Genomic DNA, 13,676 nt, shown 5'->3' with positions numbered 1-13,676 from the left:
TTAGCGCGAAAGCTCACACTAAGCGCGAAGTCAACGCAAAAAGTAAGCTACCTTAAGCCTATAAAAGGAGTAGGAAGCAGAAGGGAAAGACACACCGAGTCTCAGAGCTCTCTATTGAAGAGATCAAAGCCTATCCCTTAGAGAAAATCCTCCATTTTTAGCCATTCCTCCCTTTCTTTCCTTTAGTCATCCAATCCCTTCTTCCATCCACATGAGCCCCTGAAGTGTAAAGTCTCTCATGGATATGAAAGGCTAAACCCCCTGTGTTGGGAGCCTGACAGCTAACACCCTTGTAATGTAACTGCTCTTATTATCTATTAAATGTAATTTATATTTCTATTGCTTCTTTTATGCTCTTCATCTTTATTGTATGGTATGATCATCCATGCATTATTTTTAGGGATTATACATTGGGAAATGGTAATTTCTAAAAAATTAGGAAAGAGAATCTAAACAATTCATTGTTACGGATAGAATGACTTTGTTTTGACTTTGTATACATCTCCATGCTTAATGCAATTTACTATTCAACCTTTGCAAATGGATTTGAGAGAGAGAATAGATAAATTAGGCTCTTCATCATGAGGGATCATGGTTAAGTGTTTTAGTAGATGTGGGTGAAAATTAGAAAATCATTTAATAGAGAAAAACATTAATATTGCATCAAGGGCAATTATGCATACTAGGCCCTAACATATTTAAATTCTGAAGTTATCTTTTGTATTAAATCTTGTTTATTTTATTGCTCTTGCCTTTTTAATTTCAAATTTTTTCTTTCTTCTTATCTCTATTGCAATTCCTTATCTTTTGCTTGCAAATTGGGTATACATCAACTCAAGTACAAACAAAGTTCCTGTGGACTCGACACTTGAACTTCTATTTAAACTTTACTACTTGTGACAAATTGGTATACTTGCCAACAAGTTAATAGTATCCCACAAAAACACATTTCATTGCTCTAGATTCTAATTTTGTTCGCTGGTAAGGATGCAAATGCACATATATGACACAACAAAAAATATGGGGTGGTAAATGATTGACAAAATTAAGGGTGAAGTGATGAGAAAGTACATCAAGAGGTCTCTTAAAATTTAACACACTCAAGGGAACTCTATTAATAAGATAAACTACAGAGCTTAAAGCTTCACCTCATAAGTAAGAAGGAATATTACTGCCAATCAATAGGGATCTAGTAACCTCCAAAAGATGTCTATTTTTTCTCTTGGCTACTCCATTTTTCTGAGGGGAATTAGGACATGAAGTTTGATGAAGAATACCAATAGATTTCATAAAATTTGTCAACTCATTTTTGTAGTATTCCCCTCCATTATTAGACTTGACTATCTTTATTGGAGTATTAAATTGTGTGCTTATCATTTTGTGAAAAACATTACACACATCACTTTTGAATTTAAGAAGGTATAACTAAGTCATTCTTGTACAATCATCCACAAATGTCATAAACCATCGCATTCCATTATGTTTGGGAAGAGGGGTAGGTCCCCAAACATCAAAGTGAATAATAGAGAAAGGAGCATCAACTCTATTGTTATTTATAGGAAAAGTAACGCAATGACTTTTTGCCATTACACAAGTTTCACATTTAAAATCAAAGATATTGCAATAGTTAAACAATGAAGGAAATAATCTCTTCAGGTAGCTAAAAGATGGATGTCCCAATCGCTTATGCCATTGTAAAATATCTATTTTATTCTTAGCTTGTGTTTCATCACTTATAGAGTGAGCCAGTGCTTTTCCTTTGGTATATTGAGAATTACCTTTAAGACAGTATAATCCTTCACTTTTTTTACCACTGCCAATATTCTCCTTTGTATGTATATTATGTAGAGTACAATATGAGGGAAAGAACAAGAAAACACAGTTATGGGACTTGGTTAATTGGCTAATAGAGAGAAGATTGCAATTGAGAGAAGGAACAAAAAGCACATTAGAAATGGATAACAAGGAAGAAATGGATACTGTATCACTACCCATAACTAGGGAAGAAACACAATTAGCATTTATAATGACTGAAGCAGAACTGTTACAGGAAAACAGTGTAAACATATTTCTATCATAAGTCATATGGTTTGTTGCACATGTATCAATTACCCAATCACTACCCTTAGTAACAACAGAAAAACCACAAATTGGTTGAAATGTACCTGACTTAGCAACAAATACAGTAGCTGCGGTGGAGTAGTCCTTGGGAGGTTCCACCTTTTTTCCTTTTGGGTGCCATTCAGGATAACCGTGTAGCTTAAAACAAGTATTCACGGTATGGTTGGTTCCATTACAATGTGTGCATTTACGATTTGCTTTCTTGGAGTTGGCTGACTTTTTCATAGCCATGGCAACGCCTTCATTTTGTGTTCCACTAAGCATGGCTTCTTGGCGAGTTGCGTCAATGCAAACATTTGCATACATTGTTTGTATACTAGGGAGTGGTATGGTTGCGAGGATTCAACCTCGTACACCATCCAAATGTGAATCAAATCCAGCTAAAAAGATGTATACACGTTAAGCATTGAATTTGTTGGTATACGTCTCAACATCTTTAGAGCATTCCATGGTACAATTCTCAATCTCATCAATTTCCTGCCACAATTTATGCAATTTTACAAAGTAAGAAACAATAGAACCTTCATTTTATTTAATAGATAGTACCTCACAATAAAGTTGGTACGCCTTTGATGCATCTTGATTGACTAAGTTGCTTTGATAGAATCCTAAATCTTCTTGGCTGTAGGTAAACAAATGAAAAGTGACCTAACATCTTCGAACATTGCATCTAAGAGCCAAGATTTAACCATACAGTTCTCATCTTCCCATGTGTCATATTCTTCAGAGGTTTTTATTAGTGGGTGCATTCATCTTTCCAAAGATGTAACCCCAACATCTACAACCTCTAATCTGTTAGGGCCCATTCAGTATAATTTGTATCATCAAGACGCTCAGGTGTAAGGATTGAAGACAAATCTTGCATATGTGGAACATAATCTGATTTATTTGACTCATTCTTCATTTTCGTACTTAGAAGCTAATCTCTAATTCTTAAAGGAGAGAGGTAATTGAAGTTGACTCCCATACCATATTAAGAAAATGGTATCGGATAGTTTTCATTGACATGAAACAGTGAATAAATACATGATATCCTTTATCATCTTTTCATGATTATTGAAAACAAAATATCAAAAGAATTACAAATAAAAAAGAAAAAAATATACATAAATTTAAATCAATTACAATTTAAATTCAAATCATGACTAATTCTTACCATTAATGGATTCTAACAATTATAACCTCAAAAATAAAAAAAATAAAAATTATATGGCAATTGGTGATATTTAAAATAAGTCTGAATAGTTTAAAAGTTTGCGTAGATATCTTTTGGATTTTTTTTAATTTGAGCTTAATTCTTTTTAGTCATTCAAATTTAAGAATGATTATATTTGTTCGCCTAATTTAAAAATATTATATTTCTTTGAACTTACTTTTGGTAATCATTTCGGTTCTCTTAATAAGGATTAAAAATGAATTATATCTAAAATAAGGGAATAAAAATAATATTCAGTTTTAAAATTGAGGGATAAAAAGAAATTAAATTCAAATTTAAGGAAACATACAGATATTTATGCCTTAAAAGTTTTTTGGATTTTTATGTATTTAAATAAATTTTGACTGACTTATGTACTCGTTAGAATATATACCAATGAATATTAAAGTCATTAGATATATGACAAAAAAAAAAGAAAAAAAAAACTTTTGCGCTTGTTTCAAATCTTGTTTATTTGGCACTTAACTTTTACATTAAACATTTTTTTCGCGTTTTTCAATGAGCACATAAAGAAATTGAAATAAATACACTTCTCAATATGGCCATTTCCTCTTTTTTTTTTTTTTTTTTGGAGCAAAGGTTTAAGCCCTTTGCAAAAGGAATAGCATTGGGAGAAATTTTCAAATAAAATAAAAGAATTGGAAAAAATGAAATTGCAATTAAATAAGAGATCTTTTCCATTATATTATCAAATATGTATTTGCATCAATTATGTAAATGATTGCTACTTTTAACTTTAACTATATTAATTTGAGGTTGTAACTAATTAATATGAGACATATTAAATCGTATCAAATAATACATAAAGAGATTTTATTTTTTTATGATTATATGTTTGATAAAATTAACTTAAAAGCTAATCAAAAGTTAAAAAACTAACGAGTAATAAAAAACTGTTAAACTAACTTATTGAATCATAATTATTTGATAAAATTATTTATTAAAGTAGTTGAAAAATGTAAAATGATAAGAATAGAGTTTGGGCAAATTTCAATTTTATTATCTTGATAAAAATATACTTTGGGGTATTTATAGTTTTAGTTTTTAATTAATTTTAAATACTTGTAATTTTTTATTTATAGATCAATTATTTTAATTAATTTTTTTTACTTTAAGTTATCATATTTTTTATATATTGTGTTTTTTACTATTCAACTTATACCATATCCTAAAATATTTATAATCAAATTTAAAATAATATACTTTTAAGTAGACATCACATGCACTTTCATTACGTTCATTAGTGTAGTGGTCGAAATATTCTGAAATACAATATTAAAAATAATTAATGTGAACAGAGTAATGATTAAAATAAATATTTTAATATTAAAATACTAAAGAAATAACAAATATATAATAAACTTGTCATCATCTAACAATATCAATATCTTGAAGTATAAATTTGAATCATAAAATAAATATTAATATAATTAGTCAACCAAGATAAATCAATTTAACTTTGGCACAGTCTTTAAAAAAAACAACTTACTTTGGAACATATATAAGAAAGTTGAGTACGTCACAAGTAAACAGCTATATGGATGTTGACAAATAAAGGGAAAATGTAGAAATGGTGAAAAGAAAAGTAATTAGGGTACACATCCCCAATTATTTATAATTTTATATAAATAATAACATTATTAAGTTTTGATACAAATTTTAGGAAACCCTGAACCAGAGGTTTGCTAGTCATATAATCGAGTAACCAATTTTTAATGGTTTTATTAGCTGGATTGTGATGTGATTGGGTCGTATCGGCCTTTCAAATCTAACTTAGCCCTGTTAAGCGGTTATGCATGCTACTAATATGTGTTATACAGTTCCATTCCAATTCTATAGTTAAGAAATGGAATCGTGATGGAAATAATTATTAGTAAGATTTTATTTATTTATTTATCAAATTTGAAATTAATTAAAGTTATTTTTTTATTAACAAGAAGATTAAGACAAAATAAAATAGTTAAGAAATGAAATTATGCCCACTGAAAAGGCTCTGCATAGCAAAACAGGGAGCTCAGCCATAAAATCAAGTGTGCATTAAACAAATCCAGGAGCTGCATGTGCGTTTAACAAATTGGTTTGGGCATACACATACACTACGTACGTCTATCTCGTGTGTGTGTATATATCCACATTCATGCACTTGCATCATGAACAGGACAAGAATCTCATCCTCCTTTTCATCCAATTATTGTTTTTTTAGTCATATATAGGCATGCATATATAAAAGGAAAGATCCATCACTTTTAAAACGTTATCTCTGGGAGAGAGATAAATTATTTGAAATTTCAACTAAAGAGATAATATTTTAAAAAAAAAACTTAACTGTTTTGTCTTCTTCTTATTTTTCTTTAATTAAATAAAATATATTATTTATATTTTCTCTCCTCTCATCCATATATACTTGTAATATGTCATCCATATATACTTGCAATATGTGTGAATGTATGAGATTAATTGACACAAGTGTCATATTTGACAAATTGATGTTTTAATAACATTTTATAAAAGTTAAAATTTATTAACCTGATCATTGAATCATGAGATTTTATTTTTATAATCATATATACAAAAAATTGTTGCAATTTTTTATTTCCTCGTTTCTAGAGAGGAATTTTTCTTCCCTCACTATAAAAAGGGATACGTTCTCTCATTGTTAGTGATAATAGTGACCGATTGTAATTTTTCCACCAAATTTGTCGTAAATAGTCGTGAATGTTACCGTTTGAGATGGATATGTTTCATCCTAATAATGATCAACACTGATTTTCTCTCTAATTTATCACTAAAACTACGAAAAAAAGTCCTAATTTGTACTTTCTTTTCATCTAGGATTAGAATATACTATTACAATATTCTGGCATATTGTTCAATAAACTGAGTATACTTCATTGATATTTTACACTTTTTTTTAATGAACTTGATTTTTATATTCGTGACAAAATTATTATTTTGTCTCAAATTTGTGGTAGAATTATTTTTTCATTAATATATTTTTTGACAAGATTTTTACTAGCATTTTAGTAACATTTCATCTCGTTCAATTATGATTTTTCAGTAATGCCATGCAATATATTTAAATTAAATTTTGAAGGTTATAATTTTTTTATCTACTTTTATACTATAAATTAGAAATCACATGAAAAGTGAGACTCTCACTTTCTTTGTTCTGTCAATTAAATATTCTCAATATTTTTGTTTCTATCAGTTAGAAGAGTATTTCACACACCTACTTACATAACTAGCCTAAAAAATATCTCTCAATTATCTCAACATATTTTTTTTACCAATATATCATATTTTATGTCTAAATTGAATTTCAATTGTTTGTTTTAAAAGAAATTGTTAATAGTTTAAAATAATTTTATATTATAATTTAAATGAATTATGAAAGTATAAAATATATTCATTTATGTATTCAAAAGACTTTACTTATTATAATATAAATTCCATATTAAAAATATCTATTTACTAAAAAAATTAATTATATAAAAAATATTTATTCTACATAATTTAGAAATTAAATAAAAGATATGTGAAATTCGTACAACAACTCATATAAAGTTTATATAATATTGTTTTATGTATGTCTCTCTCTATTACATTGTTTGTTTACATCTCAAACCTTTTTCTTTATCTCTTTTCTCTCACTATCTCCTTTAGTTGTACAGTTTGTTATACAAATTGTTATAATAATAACAATATTTATTATAAAAGAATACCCCGAGTCACTACAAAAAATTAATCAAAGCAGTAATGATTAAATTTAATGACAAAAACTACTAATTTTAATTTTTCTTATGGTAGTGATTCTTGGAAGTAGGTAAAATTGAGACGGCAACCACAAGGAACAGTGTGAAGAAAGGGGGGGACTGGTATGTGTGTACGTGTGAATTAATCATTGTTTGTTTGATAATTTTACATTTATTTTGTTTTTGCCCAGGTAGAGTGTATAGTATCAGTATCAGGTCTACAATATTCATGCATGTCACAACCACCAACCGGTGTCTGTTTTCTTCGCGCTTGAGAAGAAAAATTATACATGGTATTCGTAACAATTTCTTTCTTTCGACAAACAAAGGCAAATGACATTTACTTATTTTCTTTATTGTTAAAATAACATTTAATATTTATTTATTTTATCCTAGTTCTACTTCATTTTTCTCTTATTCTTTTTATTCTTTCTCTTTATTACACCATTTCTCACATTTTTTTTCTCCTTTTCATTAATTACTCATTGTTACTCTCTTCTTTGTTTTCAGTTGTTATTAGTTTGTTACAAGAATGGACGCTAGCTGCTCTAAGGGAACTTGGGAAGTGGTACCATGTATCTAGTCACGATCGATCACTTACATCACGGGTACAAAAATACTTAGCCACAAGTTTCAATTTTATTTTTCTAATATGTTTTTTTATGAATAATCGTGGTTTAGGAATAGTACGTATTATATATATTTATTCTTATATACTCCAGCGTTTTCTTTTTTCTTTTTTTAACGTAACATCTAGTCATCATTTGATGCATAACCTCCTTTTTGTCTTCATACTCTTTTCGTTGATTTTCTGGTTTATTTATCTTAATTAACTCCTTTTCAAGTGCTTTAACAAATTGAAATATCGAGGAAGAACCATACTAACAATAAAACAAGGAAAGAACCCCGATACGCTCTTTTATCTAGCATAGCGAAAAATGCGAAAGGTGAGAATTTTCTTATCACGATACTTTCTTAAGATCTCTACCCTAAATACTTTCTTCTCGTTTTTTAACCAATGTTATAAGATGACTCCTTAGTTCTCTAGTCGGGAAAAAAAACTGTTGGTTATAATTAGTTAAATTATTGCCATCAATTGCTGTCAGAAATTAAATCAAGTTGAAATGGGTAAATGAATTTGATTGGACCGAAAATTACTATTCACAGTTAAATCTTTACGAGCGGTTGTAAAATATAGCAGAGCCCCACTGGAAGTATTTGATTGCCACCGTTCTTAATTGTTTTCTTAGGAATTAAACTTTGTCTTAACTTAGCTATTGACTAACTAAGTCTTGTTGTTTTAATATTATTGTCTAAAAGCCTATAAAAGGAAGTACCATGTACGAGCATTTTGTATCAGATTTGATCAGTGAATGAAATAACTTCAAGTAGTGTGCGTGAGTGTGTACATGTGATGCAATCTCATTAATTTCTTATTCTCTCTAGTCTCTCTCGTCTTCCGCTGTGAATTGTGTACGGGTTTTTTATTTTAATTTTATCTCACTGATATCAATTGCGAGTCTATTGATTAGGGTAAATGCATGTACTAACATCTGAATAGTACGTAGAGGGCGTAACTACTGTAGTTGGACATAAGCGAGAAAAATGACTTGAGGCACACAAAAAATGGAAGAAAAAAAATATCGAAAACGGGGACAAATTAGAAAATAAGGGCATAATCTCCTGAATGACTCGCATCAATGTAGTTAGAATCCGAAGATATTACTATCTAGAAAAAAGAGGTTTTGCAATATGGAATTTCTTTTATAACTTGAGACTCATCCTAAAATAATGGCATCATCAAAAGTTCAAAACACTAATTAGATTATAGATCAATTGTGATCGTAGTTTGCTCTTTTCCAAGAGATATCTACGTGACATCATTAATTTGTAACATGGATTAATATTTATCCTCATCATTTGTCTTTCATTTAGCCTATATATAAGGCTGAATTCTTATCCCTTCCATGGATATGATACGGATTAATTCTTGAGTTTAAACATATTCAGTGATGGCCGAATTAATTATAACTAGATCTTGATCAATGATCATAACCACTGAAAGGACATCATCAATGAGCTGCTTTATCTCAAAAAAGAATTAGAGAAAAAGGGGTCGGCAATCGTCCAATTTTGTCTACACTTAAGTGAGCCATAATTAACTCGTTGGTTAGGGTTGACGGAACGTAACTTCATTTTTATGCGCACATTTGGCACATCTAGATTTAAACTAGAGTGACGAGGCTTTTGCCGACTTCTTTTGATTTAAACTAGAGTGACGAGGCTTTTACCATTTTCTATTGCAAAAAGCTTGAAGATGGATGATGATGGATAAGAGATTAAAAAAAAACACTTACTTTTCCTTCCTCCTTCGCCCCTTTATCTTTGCTTTGGTTTATCACTATATATCTCGATTTTTTTGAAACTATTTTCCAACTGAAACAGTTGGAGATGTGACGGAAAGAGGCATTCCTTACTAAGCTCCAGGTCGGCATGATGGATTCATACGGGGCTAACATTAAAATAGAAAAAAAAAACGGTTGATATATATACCCACAACCACAATTAATCAAAGATAACAAATAGAAAAGAGATTTAAAAGATGTGTTAGATAATGTAATATAACAAGAAAGAAAAGATTAACAAAAAATGAAAGAGAAATAAAAATATTAGTATATAAGTATAGGAAGATCAGAACCTATTTAAATGTGAATTTAATTAAAATGTATTGATCTAAAGATTTTTTTTTTTATAGTTTTACCCAATCATATATAAACTATTATGTATATGATAAAATTATTAACTTTTGTACTTTTATGCATAAAATTAAACTTTTAAAATATATGAATCGGGGGGTCGTTTTTTTTTTATCTTCTTTCTCCAAAATAATTTAAAACTACTTTTTTCTTCAAATGACTTTGCAGGATTTAAATCCAACGAGGATGATTACCTATATAAAGAGGAAAGATATAAATTGTATGGGCTTTCTAGTATACTTATTCATTAGTCATTGAGATTGTTTATTTTAAAGACTGAAATGAACTTTTTTTTTTTATAAAACAAGAGATTAAAAAGTTAAAATTAATTTGGGACTTTATTTTATTATGCATTGAAAGCACACATGTATGCCTTTAACTTGATTTGTTTATTGACAAAATAATGATATTACTCTACTCGTCTTTTTAATTTTTTGGTGGAAGTACCATCTTTTTTTAAGGCAGCAATGTAATTTTCAATCCCTATTTTCTTAAATCCAGATTTTAGTCATTTTTAATTGACACATTCATCTCTCAGTCTTACAAAGTTTGAGATTTTAGGTTTTCATTTCTTAAATTTAAGAATTTTTAAAAAATGAAAGATAAAATATCTCAATTAAAAAATAAAGAAAATAAAATCATGGATTTAAAAAAAAATATGGAAACAAAAATTATATTTTAACCCTTTTTTTTATCATAGTAATCTTCTCATCTATGATCATCTAACTCTACCTGTACACCACTACATATATAACACTTACGGATAAAAAAGGGTTGACTGACCCAGTCTATCAGGTCAAACGTGAAAAATGAATTGGATCAGATCAACCCATATTTTATGAGTCTCATTTTTTGAAGTCCAATTAGCTGGATGGCCTATTGGGTCAGTCCATATTGGCCCATTTTAATTTTTTTTGTCTAGATTTATAAGTATTCAAAATAAAAACAAAATTAAAAAATATCGAACCAAAATAAATCCAGTTGAATTCGAGTCTATATTTCTTAAGTCTAATTTGGTCTGACGGACCCATCGAATCGATCCAAATAGGCTTAATCGTATTTGGGTCAATATTTTTAGAGTCCATCTCGATCCGACCTGATTAATTTTGTCAACTCTAATAAACACTTATGAATTTCACACATGTTTCCTTATATATGCATGTCTCAAACATATAACAAATAATGTGACGCCATTTTTTTTTTGAAAATTATGACAATCAAACATGTAAATCAACTGATGTAGAATTATTTTAGTTTAATTAGAGATTTTGAGTTTAAGTCCTAAATATACAATTGAGCTAAATACCCATAAAAAACTTTATTGTTCATTATGGTATTAGTTGATTTGAACAAAATTATCTTCAGTGAAAGATACTCTTGATGGATTGGTAAGTATACCAATTCGTCTCAAGTAATAATGTTAAAATGAAAGTTTAAGGATCGTATTTACATGAACTTTGTTTGTACTTAGGTAGATGAATATTTGATTAGTAAAAGAGGTTAAAGAAAATTGATTTGAAAAGGTTATGAGAAAAATAGTAATTTAAATTGATAGAAAATTAAATCAAATAAGAGAAGAAATTAAACAGGAATTTAGATTGATTAATTAAAGACAGAAAAAATTAGAGAACCCAATAATATTGTAGAAGTAAATGAGAAGATGAGAATGTTAAAAACTTAGCCTACGAGAACTACTTTTTGATGTAATGTTAATGATTTTTCTCTAAATATAATTATTTCAATTTACAATTGCATCTAGTAGTATACTCTAACTTTGGTCCCCCAGCATGGAAGAGCTTAATTTATCTATTTTCTCTCCTAAATTCCTTTGCAGATCTAAAATAGTAATTAAATTGCATTAATGATAAAGATACATAACATGCTAAACAAATATCAACTTATTCCTAGTGATGACTTTATTTAAATACCATTTTCCAGTTCTATTAGAAAATAATGTATCACAACGCTACCCCTAAAACTTATCATGCAAATGGATGATCAACCCACAAGTAATAATATTAAACACAAGAAAAGATAATGCAAATGTAATATTTATAAATAGATAGGAAGAAAAATTACATTAAGAGTAATTGGTTGTCAAGTTTTCAATAAAGGGAGTTTAGTCTCTCATAGTCATAAGAGACTTTACAATTGCAAGAGGGTAATATTTAGTGAAGGGGAATAAGATAAGAAAAGGGGATGAAATAAAAGAATGACTTCTAATTATTACTTCTCCTTCTTCTAGCCTTTGTCTTCTATAAGGAATTGTATTCTCTTTGAAATTTTGTGTGTTTTTTCTTTCTTCTCTCTTCTTCTTCTATAGGTGCAGATTAACTTAACTAAGTGGACTTCTTGCGCTAAGCTGCCTTTGTTTTTCTGAGTTAGTTTGCTTTTCTTAATTAACATGCTTTCCTTAATTAGTCTGCTTTTCTTAATTATTCTATTTTTGTAGGTTTTATTTTACTCACTAAACATCATAAATTCATTACTTTTAATATTTTCTACACAAAAACTTAAATGAAATTAATTTAACAATTATTTGTTAAGAAAAGAATTAAGAGAGAAAAATTACAAATTCCTATATAATTTAACCCCAAAATATATTAATAATTAGCAGTTATCATATATATGTTATTTTTTTTAAAAAAAAATTACTCTGTATAAAACATATATAACATAAGCACGTCCCAAACATATAGACTCTTTCTCAATATATTTAAAACTTGTTTTTCCATGCTAAAATGTCATCCACGAATTATGAATATCACTTTTTAGTTTTTTCCTCCTTTCTTGTTATTGATCAGGGAAATCCTTCATACCCAACTTTGTAATCTTCTATCCTAGCTGTTTTCATAATAAAAAACACTGTTCGCAAAATAAGTGGCCAATAGGCATAAATTCTTAGTTTTTTTTTCACAAGTAGTAGGAATTTGACTCATAATACCAAACTGAAATTTCATTTCGAACCCACGAGACAACGATCATTCATAATTACGTACCAATAGAAAAATTGTGCCGCCTTCTTAAAGCTTCACTCGTGCAATGAAAATGATCCGACCATTTTGAAAAAAAAATAGAGTCTATTCTATCACTCTATAATTAGCATGCTTTTTACTTTCCAAATTCCAACTCCAAGTAAAACGGGGTGAAAATTCTGTTGCCAATGCGTGGAATGAGAATAAGAGACCTTAGATTAAATAAAAATGGGGGAGTTGTCTTAATCAAGAACTTGCATCAGTGCCAATTTCATCAGTGTCTCCCTTTTCCCTCGATCCCCTCTCTTGTTCGATCATTTTACCTGGGAATAAAATAGTACAATACAAACTGCTCTGAAAACCATGTATGAATCTTTTCGTTGGTGTTATTTCCTTCACCAACGTCAAAAACCCAAATACTTTTAGAGAGATAATTTTATTGACAATATATATGTAAGCAGCATTCATGCATGGAATCCTATTTGAAATTGACAAGAGAGAGCCATATAAACCTATATGTGCTGAGCCTAAGAAGTCAAACCCAAATTCTGGTGGCAAATCATGAAGAATAATAATATTCTCTCTCCCCTACACCCCCCCCCCCCCCACCCAAAATGGAATCTATTAATAGAGAAGCAAATGAAACGGCCCATGTTTATCACTTAAACAGTGGATTGTGCACATACTATCTAAAGACATAAAAGATTTCTCATACCCAAGAATCCGCCTGGATTATTTTCCCGCCGAAATTATCTTCAGACCAGATAAATTCTTGAGATACGGCGACAATGAAGCTGTGTGCTTGTATATAAAAACCGAGGACATGTCCATTCCATACCCCACCTTTAAAAGACCC

The sequence above is a fragment of the Glycine max genome, chromosome 11, assembly GCF_000004515.6.
Source record: "Glycine max cultivar Williams 82 chromosome 11, Glycine_max_v4.0, whole genome shotgun sequence".
In the NCBI taxonomy this organism is placed as follows: Eukaryota; Viridiplantae; Streptophyta; class Magnoliopsida; order Fabales; family Fabaceae; genus Glycine; species Glycine max.
This window is presented reverse-complemented; position numbering follows the sequence as displayed.